Source organism: Drosophila elegans, unplaced genomic scaffold, assembly GCF_018152505.1.
Source record: "Drosophila elegans isolate 14027-0461.03 unplaced genomic scaffold, ASM1815250v1 contig_183, whole genome shotgun sequence".
Taxonomy (NCBI): Eukaryota; Metazoa; Arthropoda; class Insecta; order Diptera; family Drosophilidae; genus Drosophila; species Drosophila elegans.
Genome location: NW_024545550.1, coordinates 63082 through 83277, shown reverse-complemented (window position 1 = coordinate 83277; position 20196 = coordinate 63082).

Genomic DNA, 20196 nt, shown 5'->3' with positions numbered 1-20196 from the left:
CCGTTCGCCCTGAATGTGGGCGTGGCTGGGTCCATCATATGCGAATGGGACCATCCTGTTGTTGCTTCAATTGCTTAACCTTGGCCGCCGCTCCCTGTCACTGCCAGATGACTGAGGCCGGCCTGGTCACTTTTGTACAATATCAAGATTAGCGCCTAATGTTGGACCGTTCTACCTCCACTTTTTTGCTGCGTCTGGCTGCGAGTGTGTGGGTGGTCGTTTTGGGCCACATGCAACTTGAGCCCTAGGCAAGGTCTATTCCAGGAGACCACCTTTGCTTGTCCTTTGTGCTCCGTGTTGTTGCCACTGTGGGGGCGTTGGTGCTGCTGCTGCTGCTGCTGCTGCTTCTGCTGCCGGCAAAGGCAAAATAAATTACCACTCATATTGTCCTCCTTTGGGTTGGTTGCGGCAGGGTAGGTCATTGTCGTTAACAAACATTTTGACACTTGCTCCGTAACCATAAAAGTCAGTCAGTGTTGGGGCTTAGCCAACTTTAAATACCTTTGGACAGATTAAAAGTCTCGTTAACCAAAATGTTTGCAGCTTTGCCTGCCTGTATGAAGGTATGCGGGTGAACGGGTGTATTTGTGTTTGTTGGTGTGGGTCATCGGGTGTAAAAACTATCGCCATGCATAAATTGCTTATGAAAATGGTTTTTATCCTGAGGGCTCTGCTCGCTCGGATTTGCGGTCATTTTTGAAGCTTGCAGCGATCCTTAAATGTGCGTCGCTCCTATATTGAAAAATTACTAAGCATAATACTTGAGGGTCACTTTTAATTACTTTCAAGAAGGTCAACATAAATGAGTGTCAATGGGTGTGTCTCCCTCTCGTTCAAAAGTGTCCTGGTAACTTGTGTGCAGGACATATTGATCGGCCCACTTCGAGTGGTGGCTTCAAAAAGTGTCGGAAATTAAAACAAAAAACTTTTCACATTTGTCGCCCATTTTGTGGTTAGCCATTTGCAACTTTTGCTCAGCTCTGTTCGGCCTTTTGTTTCTGTTCAGGTTGGCCCATTTTCTTCTACGTTGTTGCCATTTCTGTCACCATGTGTTGCTTTAGAATTTGCATGCGTTACTCGCGCCTTGTACCAGTAGGAGCAAGGTGGCGGCATAAGTATGCTACGTTTTTTAAAGTTTGTCTTGCGGCTTTCCTAGAGGCGGGCCATACTTCAACGCAACCATAACCAAACTGCCTGGGTTATTGGCAACACTCTTTGCCTGCAAAAGCCGGTTTAAACCGTTCACATCGTTAAATTACATCACTTGCCACCAATTTGCGTACCAGGACAGAATGACACTGGATACCAGGTCACACTGCGTATACACACATAGTGTAGCATAGTGTGAGAGGCAATAATTTATGCGCGTTAAATTCTAACCGATTGACTTGTCCATGGGCAGCTGTAAGTCGCATCACTGGTGGCACGTTTGGGAGGTCAGCGTGCGGATTTTCATGCGAACGCTGGCGTCCGAATTGGCTTTATTGCACAAGTTATTTTTGCGGCGCGCTGTTGCTTTTGAGGCTGCGTTGTTATTGTAATTTAATAAGCGGCTAATTGTTGTTAATCAATTGTTTAAAAGTTTACATCATACTGTTGCTGTTGTAACAGTCGGTTATTGCTGTTGGCGTATATTATTTGTATTATTTTTTATTGGCCGACTAAATGTTGCTGTTGCCGCGGCTCAATGCGTTGTTTTTGCACGCATTTTAATTGCAATTGTGATTGCAGTTGCGTTTGTATTGTTGTTGCAATTCATTGTTGTAGTTGCTGCTGCCGCGTTCGCCACTGTTTGTCGAGTCTCAGCCCATCCTGTCCGGCCGTCTCGTGTGTTTTGTGGGTATTGCAAAGCCCAAAAATGCAGTCGGTATGAGAGGGAACGTGAACACAGCCCTTGCAGCTGCAGTCACCGGCCGCAATTATTCTGTTGCTTTATTGTCTGTTATAATTAAATCATTTGATTTCATTGTTTGGACTTAACATTTGTGGGACGCATACCTAGGCACATAAATACTGGCGCGTTCCCCAACTGACGCACCCCCTCGCACACACATTCTATAAATATAATAAGTAGGTTCGGACGCAGAGTGGTATGCGTATTAAATTTTCACTATCTGGCTTTGCAGCATTAATTGAATTTTTTAGTATGTTGATGCCTCGGCAAATAATCATGCATACACATGCCCCAACAGCTGCCTTTAGAAGGGTGCACGTATTTACTTATTAAATAGCTCATAAATGTTAATATCGATATGCACGAATTTTGTTTATTCCTCGTCGTTTGATGTGTGGCCACAATCGCGTCAACACGAAGGCAAAAAATGTGTGCGATATCGGATATATCGACTTTAGTCCCTGTCCTTCGGGTCAGACACGGTAGACAGAGGTGAGGTCCAATCCAATCCAAGCATTCAGCAGCGCGGCCTGAAACAACATGGAAATTATCTTCCACTTTGGTTTACCCACGCGTCCGGTACTCGCAGCTGTTTTCGAGGGGCTCAACGTAGTCTTAATTTGCTGATGAAAAATTTTCACGTACTTTGAGTAAATGGCAAGGTGGCAAGGCTGCTTGTCGTGGCATTAGCTAAGCTCAGACACTAATGACATAACGGTCGGCTCAAAAAGGCGGTTGGGATCCTGCTGTTCGGTGTATGTGTCTGTGTGTGTGCTCCAATCTTGAGCGATAACAATCCATCTCTTGTCTAGCAGTGCTACGTGTCGTTGTCGTTTTCGTTTCAGTGTTATTTTACCAGCAGGCAAGGGATAGGATGGCAAGGATCTGATGGGTTTAAGGCAAATTTATTTATACACCCAAATGAAGCAGTCGGCCGGAGACGACGAGGCATGGGCTGCAGGCTGAGGGTCTTAAGTCCGAGCAGACATGAGTTACCGTTGCCAAATTAAACATCACCGACATAAAATTTATGAAGCCAGACATTAAGGCTGTGGGCCTGCAAGAAACTGAAAACATATTTTCTTGGGACCGTTGGGCCCTGACTCTTCCCTCTTGTATGCTTGTGTGCTTGTGTGCTTTCTTTAAAGCGAATTAAGAACATTACATTTTTACTGGCACTAATTCCTACATCACTGATGCTTATCCTTGTTACAAATTAGAACACCCAGCCCAGTGGCAGTGTAGAATAACCCCTTTGCTGATCTTGGACTGGAGATGGGTCGGGATCCTTGAGAGTAGTCTGTGGCTCTTTTTCATGTTATCCCCAACCATTCGGACTAATGACACTCTTCGTTGGCTCTCTGAGACAAGACATCGCCTCTGACTTTCCGGTGTCAACGAGTTAAGTAGTCTTTTTGGCCTAACAAGTTCCCCCCTTGGAGGTGGGAGCCGCACATGTGAGCAGACGGTAGAATAAATATGGCCACTGAAGCCACAATGGTTAATGTAATTACAAGTAGTTGTACGCTTGGGCTGTAGGCAACAGCACGACAAGAACCTGGCTGTTCTTTTTATCTAAAATTTTGGCTAGGCCACAAGGACCAGACCAACCTGCGGTCCAAAACAATTCAGACGCCGAGGCAGAGAGGAAAGAGCACAAGGTGGGAGGGGAGTAGGGGAGAAAGCGCGAGAACAATGGAAATAACGAGTTTCAATTTGTAGAAAAATTTATTATATCCATTAAGTAAATGGGTTTCGAACAATCTACCAAGGCTGGCTGCTGGTGGCTCTGCCTGCTGGTGGCTCTCAAACTTATGACTCATTTGCTCTGTCGACCAGCCATGCCCTTGCTCTTCACTGTAAACAAGCAGCTGGAGCATCTCGGATACGGAGACCACGACCTATTCAACGCAAAATGTCAAAATTTTCGTATGGCTTTGCTGCAGCTGTGCCTCCGACTAAGATGGTCTGGGCTGTCGCTCGAGGTCGAGGGAAAGCCAACCGCAGAGCCCGGTCCAAGCCGTTTTCCCATTACTACCAACGCTCCCCTATTGCATGCTACCCAGCATCAGTGAATCATAGACCGCAATATAAACTTTTATGCTTGCCTTATTTGTTTTGTCTGTTTACTCCTGCGATTCCTTGTTTTTTTTTTTTTTTTGTCTCTGTCTCTGAGTCCACTGCGGCTGTTTCCTTTTCAATGACTTTGAACTCCGCCGGTCGCCATCGTCTGTGGCTCGCCGCCTTCCAGGATTGCCCCGTATTGTCACTGCCAGCCAAATTGATCTTCTGGAGCCGACATGTTAATATGTTTTGTGGCCAACATTTAATCAGTTGTTTTTTGACCAACCGCAATGCATGCCACCCAGTGCCACAGCGATGAAAAACACATGCTATCAATAGATGATAATCCAAATAATTGGGCTTGAACTCGAAAAAGTTGCATGTTGGAGTTCTACAGCACAATCCCCTTTTAGTTGTTTTCCTGGTGCTCGCTGTGTAGCTCGTAAAGCTTTATCGATACATCTGCACAATTCAATTTAACCGCAACTTTATTACTTTTGCTGGCTGCTCTGGAATGGAAATGGAGTCCTGCCGATGCAGCCATGCCAGCTTTTAGATTGAACTCCAGGCCAAGCTGTTTGATCTTCACGCTCATTAATATGCACGGCACCAAAATCGGTTTCAACTTTCGACACAATTTGAATTTATCTGGGTGTTCTAGGCAACTGCCACGAAGACGAAATCAGAATCGGGAACCGGAGCATGGCAACAACAACGACCACTATGAAAACATCATTGAGGGAAGACGAAACAGACAGAAAACAAAACATTGACAGTTGACTTAAATGAAAGCGCACACGTGGCTCATAGTCTAAACAGCTGCTGGAAATAAAGTTTGGGCTTCTGATTGCGATTGCGATTGCCGTTTGCCGTTTGCCGTTTTCAATATGCCAGTGCTTAAGATTTTCAATTTTCGTTTGTAATCAGCCGTTTGTATTTGTCGTCGAGCACCCATCCAAAGACATACAGACGAGCAGCAAACAGACGTACCTTCGACATTTTGAGAACACCGCAGGTGTAGCAAAAGTCAACCTAAAGGTGAGCAGAGCACAAAGAGGGAGGGGACAGGCCAACAACACGAAGAATAAGATGGAGAAGCATGCAAATGCAAATGTTTTCCATACGCCGTGCTGTCGTTGCTTGAATTTTAATTTGCACACCCACCAACTTACGCTGCAACATGGCAAAAGTGGCGTTGCCCAAGATTGAGTGGAGCCGAGTGGAAAGATGACATTCATTTCGCAATTCGCTTTTCGCTATTCCCAGTTTGCATCCCGCACGTTCAAAGACATGTTCGCTGGCGGCTCATTGCAGAATAATTTGCATAAGCTTTGCACCGCCAGGTTCCCTGCGCTTTGTGAGATTTTATTTTTTGCCCCTTCGCCCGCTTGCCATATCCTCACCAACTGTCGAGGGTCAGAGGTGAACGGGTAAGGGTTCGTGAGCTGTGTGATTTCAGCGGAATGTGCCGGCCCGCGCAAATTAGCCAACTCACGTCCGACACAGTTCCATCACCATCCCTAGATCCACCCGCAGCTGCAACTTCCCCGACCGGAATCTCCATTCTCCATGATTCGTTTTTCATCTGCGTTTGTTTGCAGCCAGCCAGACAATTGAAATGCAATTTGCACATTTTTCCGGGTCTGGCTCTTGGCGCCAATTTCCATCCACAATTAACGAGGTTGCAAAGATGCCGAGACGCTCCGTTTGACGCTGACTGGATGCTAATTTCAGTGCCCGGCCTGAAGGCTGTATTTGTGGCCCCGTTCCCTTTACCAGTAGACAGAACGGTAGGTCATGCAGCCGATTGGAGACGTGGCAAAATTCATTTAGCACCGGGACTTAAATATTTATTGAATGCTAAAGCCAAGAATGGCACGGAGCCCCACATGTACGAGTACACACATAATCGTGGCCTGATTGAGTGGACAAACAATACGTGCCAAGCACGCCTTCTACCTTTTCCCCAGTTGCGTGATATTTGTTCGGAGCAACAGGAGCAACAGATACTACTGGTTGGATCGGGGATGGCAGCCATTTGGGGCGTCGCTGGGCCATCAAAACTTGGTTACAAATTGCTGCAGACAGTCAGCTGGCCTGGCTTAGACACAACTTGAACTCCGACAACTGTTGCCATTGTTGCTCGGTCGGCAGCGGTGGAAGTCAACAAATGAACCTTGAAAATTCATCCAAAGATGCCGGATTTGCCGGATTTGCCGGGTTGCTCCCGGCCAGAAGGGGGAAAACGGGTGACGAGCGGAGGGTTCCACACATGCATACCTATATATTTGGGAGTACTGTATACATGTCACGTACGCGCTTACACCACAACCCATTATTACACTTTCACGAGCAGACAGTTGCCGTTGTGTCGTGGCTCTTGCTTCTGTCTCCGCTCCTTCAGCCACTACTGGTCTGGCAATCTAAAAGTGCCCCGTGTCGGTTTACTGTTTACTTTCCGTCGTCTGCTGTTTTGATTCGAGCCAGTCCGGCGCCTTATTGGGTCTTACCCAAAACCCATTTAATAATCTCATTTTGCCACAATAACAGAAAATATGATTTTCTTTCGAACAATCACGATCTAAAGATCCTTACGCCTCCCGTCTTGGGGCACATGACAAACCAACCGCGGCAGACGACCCAAGAGCTATGAGACACGACCTCCAAAGGACGATGGGAGTCAATTGAGACTTCTTCGCAGCAGAGTGGGTGAAACCTGTTCAACAAGTAATTGAATATATACGTGAGTCGCATTTCCAATAATGAAGTTTTCGCTGCCATTATTCATTGCGTGTTACCCTTTTTATGATTCCTATTAGTGAAATTAGTTTTCTTCCCGTTTCATAAACGGTTTATTGTCTTGTTAGGACGCAGACTCTTTGCTCGCAGCGCATATAACTCCGGCCAGCGATTGTTGTTGTGTCAGGGCCGTATGATTGATGCCTAAAGAAACATCAGGTGTGCCGTCAATTGGGCTTAAAAATGTGTTAGCTAATTATGCTTAAATGCTTTTCGGGCATTTTACAACCTCGTTTCGGGCATGTGCACCCATCGTATACCCTCTGCACACATCCAGCTTTAAGCATCAGCTTCTCGGAAATGAAACCTCGAGTGGACCCCAGTTCGAAAAGCGCAACTCTTGTTCGGCCATACTCATTAGCACATTTTCAGGAGGTTCAGGACGGATTTGATTAATTTGTTTTTAATTCAATTTAACTTATTGCCTTTTTCAGGCCGGTTCTACCTCCCAGATCTGGCAGCCCACACAAGGCGTTAGCCTACTTTGCGGCGCAGTTGTTCTACGTAGTACGTAGTACGTACTTCGTATTTTGTATTTTGGATTACGTAATTCTTTTTTGCATTTATTAAATGGCACATTTACTTTGTTTATTGGCCTTAATGCCGGCTCGCTAAAGAAATTTACATTTTAAAACAGTTTACTGTGTTTTCCCAGTCTCCGCCCGCTCACTCCGTCACTCGCTGGCACTTGGCTGGGCATTGTTGAAACATTTTCATTGGCCTTAAGTGGAAATTCATGTGTACAATAATTTGTTGCGGCAGCGAATTAAAGTAAACCGAATCCGGTCAATGAGCTCTGGCCAAATAATTCGCGGGCAGTCGTTGAAGCCGTCGTCTGTTTCATTTTTACTTACTTCTTGAGCCGGTCCACTTTGATTCTTTTAGAGATATCCCTCAAATATGCATCAGACAAAGGACGTCTTTATTGATTATCTAGCCGCAGAAAAAAAGCGACGAGAGAAGATCAATCCACGCGGTTTTTGTATGGCACTACTCGCAAAGTCGGTGGCTGTCGTCGTCGTCAGATTCATACCCTCTACATCAACTCCTACCCCCACCCCTGCACCCGACCGCTTTTCCGACCTCCGCGTCACCACTCCGGAACAGCCGCATGTAAACACATTAACCCGTGCATTCATTAATACGACAAATATTTGCCAGACCAGACGAGGCGTCGTCGTTGGCGTTCGCATTGGCGATGGCGTAGCCGAAGTTGGACATTTTAAAGTAAACAGAATTAACAACAAAAGCTGGCAAGGCCGCGTTTCACGGACACGCACATAAAAGCATCCACATCCCAATCCACTTCCCACTGCCACAATCGCAACCAGGATCACAATGTGCCACCCATTAAAAGAGCGAACCCAACCTGAACCCAAGTTTAAGCGACCTGCTCGCAAACTCCGTCCAGTCCAAATGGCGGCCCAGGCTAAGCCGTAACTTTCCCTGCTTTAACGAGCGTGACAAAATACTTTTGGACTTTTGGGGAGCCCTGCATTGGAGCGTCAGGGCCGTAAGGAAGGGTAGGGCGATACACAGTCTGTTCTGTTTGTTAGTTGCCTGCGAATTGATCACGAGGTTACAATTGGCAGCAAAGAAGACCACCCTATATACACACACGGAAATTGTTGACAATTGAAAGAGCGCTAGCCTATTATATAGTCCATCAGTATCTAGTCAAACCTCCTGCAATAGGGAAGGTTTGTTCTTGGTGTCTTTGTATTAAAACAATCTTGATCACTTAACATAAAAAAAGGTTATATTCCGATGTGCTTCAGAAAACTGTTTCAGCCTAAGTCGGTCAGAGTTTATAAAACAACCTTTTTATAAATGCACTTTTCGTTGAAAAAGGTTTACCTATTACCTAGACTTACCTATTATTTAAAAGTCCATCAGTATCTAGTAAAACTTCCAACAATAGGGAAGATGTATTCTTGATGTCTTTCTATTAAAACAAACTTAATCACTTCATTAAGAAGAGGAAAGGAAGCAAACTTCGGCAATCTGAAGTCCATATTTGCAGCTATTGCAAAACTAAATATTCTTGATTCTTATCCGATCCGGCTCGTTCCGACTTATATACTACCATTAATAGAAAGACAACTTTTGGGAAAGTTTCATGCAGATAGCTTTAAAACTGAGAGACCAGTTTGCGTAGAAACGGATGGACAGACGGACATGGCTAGATCGACTCTCCAAGTGATGCTGATCAGGAATATATATATACTTTATAGGGTCGGAAATGTCGGCTTCACTGCGTTGCAAACTTCTGACTGAAATTATAACGCCATCTGCAAGGGTATAAAAACGATTATATTCCGATGTGCTCCAGAAAACTGTTTCAGGCAAGTCGGTCAGAGTTTGTAAAACAAACTTTGTATAAATGAACTTTGAGCACCCCCAATCTACAGCTTAGGGAGTTGATAAATTTTTTCCGAGCGACACATAAAGAAAAAATTTGTCTACTTATAATTATTAAAGGGTTTATTAAAGGGTTTCGAGGATTGGACACCTGCTCAACCCGGAGACCAGTTAACCTATCCACAGGCCTTTCTCGGCTTAAGCGACGGGTGGAGCGCAGCTAGGCAGTGCATTAAAATTATTTGTGTTGCATCTTATTGTTGGCCAACCGCCACCAGACACCCGTCAGTCAGCACCTGAACCCCATCTCCATGTCGATGTGAATTTTTTATGTGACTAATTTGCGTTTGTTGTGGTCAGTCCTCCTGTTGTCGCTGTCCGTTGCTGTAGTCCATTGCCGCGCTGGCATCAGTGCTTGACTTTTTTATGCACACATTTAAATGGCAGGGGTCGGCGTCACCGGGAGCAAAAGGCAGAGCTGGAGCAAGTGCAGCCACGGTGGACAGCATCAACATTAAAAAGTAGAACCTATCCACCCACACCACCTTCATCCACATACACATGCACAGGACACTTTGTTGTTGCCATGAATTTTAATCCCCTTTCTGTGAACGTCAGTCAGTTGGAGTTTTTTGAGTTGTTGGTGCCTCAATTGCCGAGCACAAACCGTGGACAGCGGGAAGATTCTTTTTCATTCGTGGTTGCCGATTGGTTGTTGCTGCTGCCCCACTCACTTTGGCCATTATTGCGCAGTTTGGTGCTGGTCGCCGCTGTTATCGTTGTTGTCTTCATTCATCAGAATGGAACCTTGAATAATTAAAAGCAGTTTCTGATTACCTACCACATCGTTATACGCTCACAATCCACACTCGCACACAAACAGATGGCAGTGACGTAACGCAAAGAGGTCCCCATCTGTGTGTGTCTGTCCGTGTGCATCTGTCTGTGGGCAAGTGTGCATCTGTGTGTGTCTCTAATTAAACGGCAAACAGGATTCGGGTAGAGTTGAAAGTACAACGAAACAGGAAACGGAAGCCAGTCGCCATGCATGCGGACTGCCCACCTACACCAACGTGGGTGTGGATCCACTCTTATAGCCGGTGTTTGCGTTTGTTTGTTGAGGCTAAGCAGCAGCATTGTTTGCCGCAGACGTGGCATCTAGAGTCATGACCCTAGCAACGTCCCTACCTCTTTTCCGCCGCTGTTGTTGCTATTGTTGTTTATGAACCAGACACGCCCTGCTCATTTTACCATCATTTTTAGCCCTGTCACTTTCTTGCCACCAGCACCGCTTTTGATTATATGTACCACCCCTCAACCGGGTCCATACGAATATTTTTCGGCATTTTAATTATTTTAACTACGCATTCGCCATACAAAACGCTAATCTGAGTGGTTGTACTTTTACACGGCCCTTGTGATTCATCAGTACAATATCCTGGCAGATATGCCGTTTAAATAATAAAATAAAAGAAAGAAAGCAAATTTCGGATGGCCGAGTTTTATACAAAACGACGATATTTCGATTTTGCTTTCCTTATAGGTTTAAAAACATTAAAGCTGCCCTTCTGCCTATGTGGAGAAATCTTAAGAACTGATATACTTTTTAACTCAGTGGCCTCACTCAAGAAACAAATATTTGTTTTTAGGCTTTCCCCTGCTCAGACATCTTCTGATGTGCTGTCGCATATACAAGACAAAACTAAAGCGGATCATGGTAACGTAAAAGTGAACCAGTTCATGTAAAAAGTATAAAATTATCGTTTCATATAAAGAGTTAATAGTTTAAGTGATTTTAATATTCAGAATGCGACTTGCTCTACTGATGAAAAAACTATCTTACTTCTTTTAACTTTATGGACGGCTTGCTAGCAAGACAAACTTTGATCGCTTCTATACCTATATATCTGGCTTCAAATGGTCCGAACTTTATTTATGCCGTTAATATCCTTGTTTATTTGTGTGTTTCATGACAATATTAAAATATAATAAATATAAGGAGTGTGGATCACAAGCGGCATTTTTAGATACTTAAAAAATCGGTCTAACTTTAACGAGCTTTACGCCTAGTGTTATTGGGCTTATTTAACTCGTTGTAAACAGTCTTATAATTTTGTTAGAACTAACACCAATCAGACAATTGCCGATCTTTTCGCCCAGTTTTTTTCAAACGACGTATTAAGTTTCTTCTCGTCCTAATCAGTCTTTTTCAGGTGCCATGTCGAAGTCTAACTTAATCTGTTGTTCGAGTTTAAGTGAAAACTTCCTTTTCTTAAATTTGCTAAGGGTGAAGCCAGTCTACTGGCAGTGTGCTTAGATACTGTGCAGGGACCCTGTGCAAACCACTTAACAAACTGTTTACCCTATCATTAGAAACTTTTGACTTCCCAGCTATTTGATATTTCCCTTCATAAAAAGAGAAATAAATCAAATACTGGGAAATTTAGAGGTGTCTCCAAGTTGTCCGCTATCCCCAAGCATTTCGTTCAACTTGCAGCATGGAATTATAACACGCAGACAACACGTGACGACAAAGCTCTTGGAGATAAAATCGTTCGTTATAAATGGCTTTAGAAATAACCTTCAGACTGACGTAGTTTAAACGGATTTTAGCAACGCGTTTGATTCCCTAAGTCAATCGCTTCTTGTACGAAAGTTAGACTTATTAGGGTTTTCAAATGATATTCTTACATGGATTTTGAGTTATCTGAGTGGTCCAAATTATTTCAGGCGTCTCACAAGGGAGCTACCTTGGCCCACTTCTTTTTATACCCTTGCAGAGGGTATTAAATTTTCAGCCAGAAGCTTGCAACGCAGAGAAGGATACATTTCCGACTCTATTAAGTATATTAATTCTAGATCAGCGTCACTAGGAGAGTTGATCTAGCCATGTCCGTCTGTCCGTCCGTCTGCCCGTCTGTCCGTCCGTTTCTACGCAACCTAGTATTTTAGATTTAAACGAGCCGGATCGGATATATAGCTCCCATAGGAACAATCGAAAGAGTAAATAAAAAACTATAAAATTGCTGTTTTATAATTTTTTTTTTTAGTTCTTAGACATATAGTAATGATTGAATGTTTCAGAATCACGATTAAAGTTTCATCAAAACCGAACGACTATAACACAAAGCTCCCACGGGAACCAAAAAATTATACAATTTTTTTTTTTTTATCTGCCTTTAGTCTTGACAAAGTCGCTCGTTTTAATGCACGCAGATGATCGCGATATTTTCCGCTGTCCAGATTTACAAACGGATCTTAATGCCTTTCCAACATGGTGATGTTAAAATCTGTTGGACTTAAATAGCGCTAAATGCAAAGTAATGACATTCTATCGGGTTGATCCGCAGTATGCCACGTAAGCTTTGGGTGTTTGTGAATTGACTAGAACTACACAAATTGATGACCTTGGCGTCCTGCTGGACCCAAAAATTAAATTTTCTGATATTTCCCTGGTGAATAAAGACAGGGGAGTGCTTGGATTAATAAAAAGGATGTTAAAGGAATTCTATGATCCGTATGTCACAAAGACCTTATTTATTTCATTAGTTCGTCCAACACTGGGGTACTGCTCACCAGTTTGGAGTCCTCAATATGGTGTGCATATAACCAAATAGAGTCTGTGGGAAGAAAAATTTTTAATATTTGCTCTACGGGGTTTTAATTGGGATGCAAACCTAATTACTAACCATCTTACTCTAGTATACTTTTCCTAATTAATTTACCATCTTTACCCAACCGTAGAATGAAGCTTGGTATCACTTTAATTTCTTAACCTATTCTTAGGGATGTGGAATGCACCGAGCTGCTAGAGTATAATCTTCGTCTTGCCGAAGTTAGCTTCTTCTTTTGTTTTATTTATAATTTTATTATTCCGAATGTTTCAATGGGAGCTGTGTGATATAGTTGCCCGACTTTAATATAATTTAAACTGTAGTTCTAACACAATATATATCGCAGAACTAAAAAAAAATTAAGAAACAGCAAAGTTCCTTTGGAAGGTATATGATATAGTCTTCCGATCCGGCTTGTTCCGACTTATAAACTGATATATACTGCGAAAAAAAATTTTTTTTTGAATGTATAGACAAAATGTTATTTTACCTTAGATGTCGTTCTACTGCGCCACTGTGCGTCGGTTGGTCTGCTCCTAATAAAATGGTATCATTTAATTCCTCAGCAGACGCACTTTGTTATAGGTCTTTAATATTCAGCGGCAACCTGACTGACGAGTTCCTGACATTGCCGAGTCTCCGGATGTAATTATGCAGCTCTGGTTTCGCTCCTAACGAGAGCCCAACAACAACAGCAGGGGCAATAATAATAAAATCCTTTCACTTTCAGTCGCGCAAACCGAGCCAAGCCAAACTGAGCAGCCTCAGCGATTATTGCGCATTATACTAATCAAGGTGGTTACCAAAATGAAAAGGTAGATGAAGGGTGGGTGGACTGGTTGGTGCGGGCCGGGGCTTGAGTTAAACTAATCCGCCTCAAGGACTTCGGCTTTCGTGCTGCTGCTCCCCGCCGGAGCAGCATTATGTCGCAATCATTAAGCCGAACAGCAGGTGATGCACACCTGCGGTACCAGCTGCCTGGCCTCCACCTCCCCCACCTTTATGCCAGCCGCTATCGCGAAATTGTTATTTAAACCAGCTTGCGGGCTTTTCCCGCTCGCTCTGGTGGCATTGGCAGTGGGTCCTGTGGAAGCATTTGCCCTGTCCTATCCTTTTCTCGCCCTGCGTATTCTTTTAATTCTCTTATGACTGCCCCGCCTTCTTCCCGCTCGGTGTCGCTGGCGACGGAAGCGGAAAGGCGCTGAAATGAGCGCTAAAAATTTCAAAATAATGAATGCCTCGTTCCCGACCCCGATTCCGACCCCACCCATTATCGTACTCTATGCCAGGTTCTGGCTTGTTCGCCAACAGTAGGCTTGGATGGCCACAAAACAGGTTTAAGCCTGTGCGCGGCCCACTTTACGACTTATTGTCCTCCATTCTCGCGGCTGCTGCTTATGTTACTGTTTGTGCAATGCGATGCAGCGTCGCGTATGATTTTGATTAAGCGCCGCCTGCTAGCAATCCTTGCACCTTAGATTTACCTGTTTTCACCTTCCAATTCCATTCGCAGGTCCTCCTTCGAGACCTGAAGGACCGGTAAATGCGATATTAAAAAGACGCAAAGGCGGTTTTGAAGGAAATACGAGGAAAACCGCTCAAGCGAACTCTGGCATGCCCAGTATGCGTATGTGATTGTGGCTATGGATGGGCTTTGTATTGCGGCCCTATTGCTATGTTCCTAGCAGATGATTTGCCTCTGCTCACAGCTGCGACTGGACGGTGTCCAACGACTTTCCGCTTTAGCGAACTCAATGGGATAGCTCATGAAAAGATATGTTGGATATGTATGGTCAGATGCGGCAAGGATGCAAAGCAGCAAATGAAATGGCGAACAACGCCTTATTCGGTGTAGCTCTTAGTCCCATTAACTAAGGGAAACACATGCTATTCCTTTTAGTTGCCCAAATGCTCAGTAGTTAATAATTTGTCGATATTCAAATAATCGAACAGTCAATGTATTAATGGATTGCGCGTGGGCTTGTGTCTGCCCATTGGTGCACCCGTGTTACCTTAACGTGGGCGAGTGGGCGGGTCGGACCACGGTAATACAGTCGAGCAATCCTTGTCAATCATTTAACTAAATATTTAAGCACTTTGCCTCTTCGTCAAATTCAATTTTGTGTGCAGGCTGCCACTTTCATTGCGGCCCACCTTGTGATAAACAAACCACAAATGTGGTACACACGCGCGCCATATTGAAGTCCGGCTCAATGGCAATGCCGATGCTTAACCAACCGCTAACCACCCATCACCCATTGCCCACACCCTCTTCTTCTTGTCAGCCCATCATCCGGCTGTTCTTATGTGTCCACGCACAGCACAGAGAGTGGTAAACATGTACACACGCCGATACACACATCGCCGCCAACAACCAGTCAATGTCATATTTGCGAAAGTGCAATAAATTTCATATGAAGTTCGTAATCGATTTTGACTTATTGAAACATTATGATTGAAAGACATTTATGAGTGTACGAAAAGGTCTCCGGAGGGTCAATGTCAACAGAAACGTTGTCAGCCATCAAAAAAGGGCGGTCTGGCATGGCTGTAGGCGAAGTTGCTGGGCGTACAGGACGGGTCGGTACACAACAAATTCAACCGGGTGGACAAAGTTGGGCTTGTGAAGAAATCACACAATCAGCAGTTATTAGGGGTACCTCGGAAGTTATAAGACAGGCTGGCGGCAGTTAAAATAACGTAAAACAAGAAAAGCAGCATTCTTTCGGCAAGCCGAAGTTTACTTACCCTTACAAGTCAAATACTGTAAAATACGTATATATTACGATTTTTATGTTCTTTTGTTTAAAAACCATGAATCGATATCACCAGTCTACTAAATTTTTCGAACTTTTGTATGTCAGCTAATGCTATCGTTTAATAAAACTAAAATCGAAATTCTGAACTAGGAAACCATTACTATAACTTGAACATATTCGAATAAATTAAAAAAATAGCAAAGTTTATTTTCCAATTGTTTCTTGGGAAGTATATTATCCGATCCGATTTGGACCGTTCCGACTTATATACTACCTACTTTGAAACTAATGCTGACTAGAAACATATATTAAAGTATATTGTTGAAAATATAATACCTTCTGCAAGGAAATAAAATTGGAACGCAGTTGGGATGTCTTACTCTGGAGACTTGGCTGTAAGTGACTAAGCTCGCAGGATATCCTGCGCTGTCGAACGGCAATCGAAATAAGCCAAACCTAACACCACTGTCTACGGTCTCCGTAGACCGGGTGGCGTTGTATGCGTATTGAGCTGTGAACGGGCTAAAGAAATTGCCAACAAATCTTTCCAAGACAAAACAAAAAGGAAGGCGGAGAGGGAGACTAGGGCAATCATCGGGAAATCAAATTGGGATGTAAACACGTCGATAATATGCTCATACGTTTCAATATACGCACACCGTTCTCGGCGTAGTGGTGCCCAACTCCGGAGTCCGGATTCCGGATTCCGGCCCCCGGCCCTGGGCCCCTTTACTCCGGCGTGATCTAGCTCAAGTAAGTGGCTGTCTGTCGATGGGCGACCTTTGGCTGCTCGGTGCTCGATTGTGACTGTGACCCAGTACCCAGTCCTGCTGCCGCTGCCAACATCATTATTATATTCCTTCAGCGTGCTGTCATGCTCTTTTTCTTCCGTTTTGTTTGCGTGTTTCCGAGCTGTACGGCATAGATTGCTAGGTCTGGATTCGATTGGCATTTGCGTTGTTTGTCTTCCTCGTGTTTTGTTGTTTGTGGGTTCTAAAAATTGGACACTTAAATGCTCTGCTCGCATGGCCCTTGTATATTTACCCTCATGTTTGCTAACCAACTGACATTTTTATTCGCTGTCAATTGATACAACAAGCTGTTGGTCGAACGGATACGACTTGGGTTGGGGAAGTCAAGTCGATTTCTAACATCTCATGTGATCCAAGACCAGAGCCTTTTTGGTCTTAATCCTCAATCAGAAGAACCCACGTCGTGATGCCAAGTAACAGGCAGAGCAAACGGGGGGTCTAGTTAGCGATTAATTGTTGCAATTGGCCAACGATTTAATTTGCAATAAAATTACTATATTGAAATATGCATAAATTTTATTGGTTAACGGAAATTATTAATTTATGGTCAACATATGCAAATAAACAGACATTTTTGCCTGTAAATTCGTTTGGCAAATAAGCATCGACATCCTTAACAAAAGCAAAACATAGCGTAATACAACACAACGACAGCATCGACAATGGTATGCCATGGAAAAGGCAATTTATTTTCCACATAAAACAATTTTGAAACATCTGCATGTGTGTTTATTGCAATCCCAAGCTCTTCCCGATATGTTCTTAATGTTGCATCGTTTTGATTTTGACCAGCCTGGTAATTCATTCAGGGTCTAAAACAAACTGTGATTTCGATGTGACAAAAAATAATATCGGAAAGCACTGTTAGTAGCGGGATTTTTGTTTTGTTCAAAATAGCAAAACTGGCAAATGGAAACTCGGTAAACGATAAACAGTCATCCGTAAAGGGTGAATAGGATGTGAAAGCACGCATAGACCAAATCCTTGAACGTATAATTTACAAAGTAAATTTTAATTAAATATCCTCATGCAATCCTTAGCTATTTTAATTGAAGCTAAATGACGTCACAGCATATTTTCCGACTGTCGGTTATCCAAGGCAATGCTTGGGAGAACGAGCAGCGGGGGGACGGTAATTAAGCGTGCCAGCGAACTTGACTTGGAATCGGAGATAACGCGCCCAAGCCACGCTAAAGAGTTCATAAAAAAAGGGAGAAGGATCATTGTTGGGATAGCCGGGCGCTAGCGGAGAAGCATTTGCGGAGTGCTATCCTCACTCAGGCTGTGGCAGTCAAGCGGCGAGAGGAGCAGAGGGGTGAAACAATTTTGCACGCTTTGTGCGAATTCTTGAAAAACAAATTAAACGCATTTTAAGACTTGACGACGACCCGACAGCCACGTCATTATGCCTCATTGCGTCCCATCTCAAAAATGAGTCAAGTTGTCGTCAACCAATGACGGATGCTCCTTCCACTGATAATAAGACGGTGTTGAAAGAGTTAATCAAACGCTCAAATAGAGCGACTTGAAGACAAAGCATCTGCAGCTGAAGCTCCAAATTTACCCGATGACCTGCTTGCTAACCATCTCTTTCCCAGCGATGTTATGTAATTGCAAATTTTGCCGTAACATTGGACACAATTATGTTATCTAGCTTACCCATAAGCATTGCTCATGTCCCTTATCACGTCCCCAGCGCCCGGCAAACAAAAGTCCCCAGTCCAGGATACTGTGTTTAGTGAAGCGTACAGCTCCTGCGTGCGATAAGATCAGCTTTATGAAACTTCTGACCGACGTGTGGGTCAATGTTAACGTTAGCGTGGCAAATAATTTGCCATTTGCCATTGCTAATGCGAGGGGCAAAGGAAAAATTATAGCGCAGTGCATAAGCTGATTAGCAAGCCCAGTAACGGCAAACTCATGGGTTTGCTACACTAATGACAGCAAGTTTTATGTTTTCAATTAAGTGATAACAGCTTCGCACCACGCCCAGCTGTAGGGCTCTCCGAAGCACACAACCTGGGGCAAGTCAACCACATTGGTTGACATTCTTAACGGGCTAGGGCAAACAAAGCGCTTTATTTTATTCTTGATGTGATTCTTTTTTCGCCTCAAGCGGGCGTATACTTAATGCCGTTGAAACGGTTAGAGCATTAAGTATACGACTAGCGTAACGCGGTGCAATTGCGATTGCAGCTGCTGCCCACCTTTCCTCCAACAAGTCACTGTTGTTTGACCCATGAACGAACGCAACGCCTGTCGACTGTTTATGAAACTGGCGGCTGCTTTGTTTAAACTTGTGTGCACGAAACTTTAAGAACAACAATAACAACAATAGGAGCAGCAATGCCAAAATGCCATCATTACCAAGCGACAAAAGTTTGTCCTTTTGCCGGCGCAGGGTCGCCCTTTCCTGCTCCTCCTCGCTGTGCCAGAAACAGCCGCAGTAACGACGCCTGCACCATTCCATCCATATAAAGTGCTCCTTGACTCGTTCATGTAGGCAAATGAAGTGAACGGTTTGGTTTCTGCGTCTGCTTCTGCCACAGCCACTGCCATTGCCACTGCCACAGCCACAGCTAAAAAATGAAATACGTATTAAAGGGGAAAAGAAAACAAACGGTCTTACTGCCGGAGAACAACAAACAAAAGGCGGGCACCCGCACACCGCTACAATGGCCCAGGAAAGTTTTCACCCACCGAAAGCCACGACGACGGCGAAGACTGTGCCGCTGACAATAGAAATGCGTTCGGAAAAGTTTATTTTATTTGGTTTTATACTATTCCTGTGCTATTTTGGGGCGACGCACGAGTTTTTCATTTGATTTCCGCTTGCCACACTTTTTGTGACCTCCTCTCCGCCCCAGGTCAGAAACAGAAACAGAAACAGAGCCAGTACCAGTTCAGATTCTGATTCTGATTCTGATTCTGATTCTGATTTGGGACCAGAGTCGCCAGGTTCGGTCATCGAGCTAAAGAGCGTATGTTCGCGTACAAAAGGATTAAGTTGGGTCTGAACACACAGCGACAAACTGGAGCCCCACCCCCTCTATTGACTCCCATTTGCGGACGCCCTTTACGCAGGGAGTAGTTTGAGGTTAATAGCGGAATGGCTTTATTTGGGCCTTAGTAATGACATGATGGCGATATGATAAGCCCGTTTTCTATCGCGCCAGGAGACGTTCATAACACGAATTTTCGTTGCTTTTCTACACAGTGCTGTTATAATATTATAAGATTTTTTTCCAATTATTTTTTTTTTTAACTTTTTTATATATAGCCCATGAGATTCCTCAATGTATAACACATATGCGTAAAAAAAATTGTTTTGAAAACTTATTAAGGAACAAAAACGGTTACTCTTCTCAATTCAGAGCAACTAAAGATGCATGGGCTTGAAGTTTCTCCAAAAAGAATGTATCATTAATTTGGTGGGGAAAATAATATAAACAAGAAAGAAAGCAAACTTCGGCAAGCCGAAGTTCATATACCCTTGCAGCTATTGCAAGAATTTAACATTTTTGAAAACATTAAAATTATGATTTACTGCGTATATGTTAAAAAACATTGAAGCTATGATGATTAGCAGCTCAATTATTTGATAGTTATTTTATATATTTTTATTATTTCTATGGGAGCTATATGATATAGACGTCCGATTTTGATAAAATCTAAACCATAATTCTGAAATATTTAACCATTGCTATATGTCGAAGAACTGAACCAAAAATTAAAAAACAGCAAAGTTATAATTTTTTTCATTTATTTTTCCGATTGTTCCTATGGGAGCTATATGCTATAGTCGTCCGATTTTGATGAAATTTAAACCGTAAATCGGAAATATTTAACCATTACTAAACGTCGAAGAACTAAACAAAAAATTAAAAAACAGC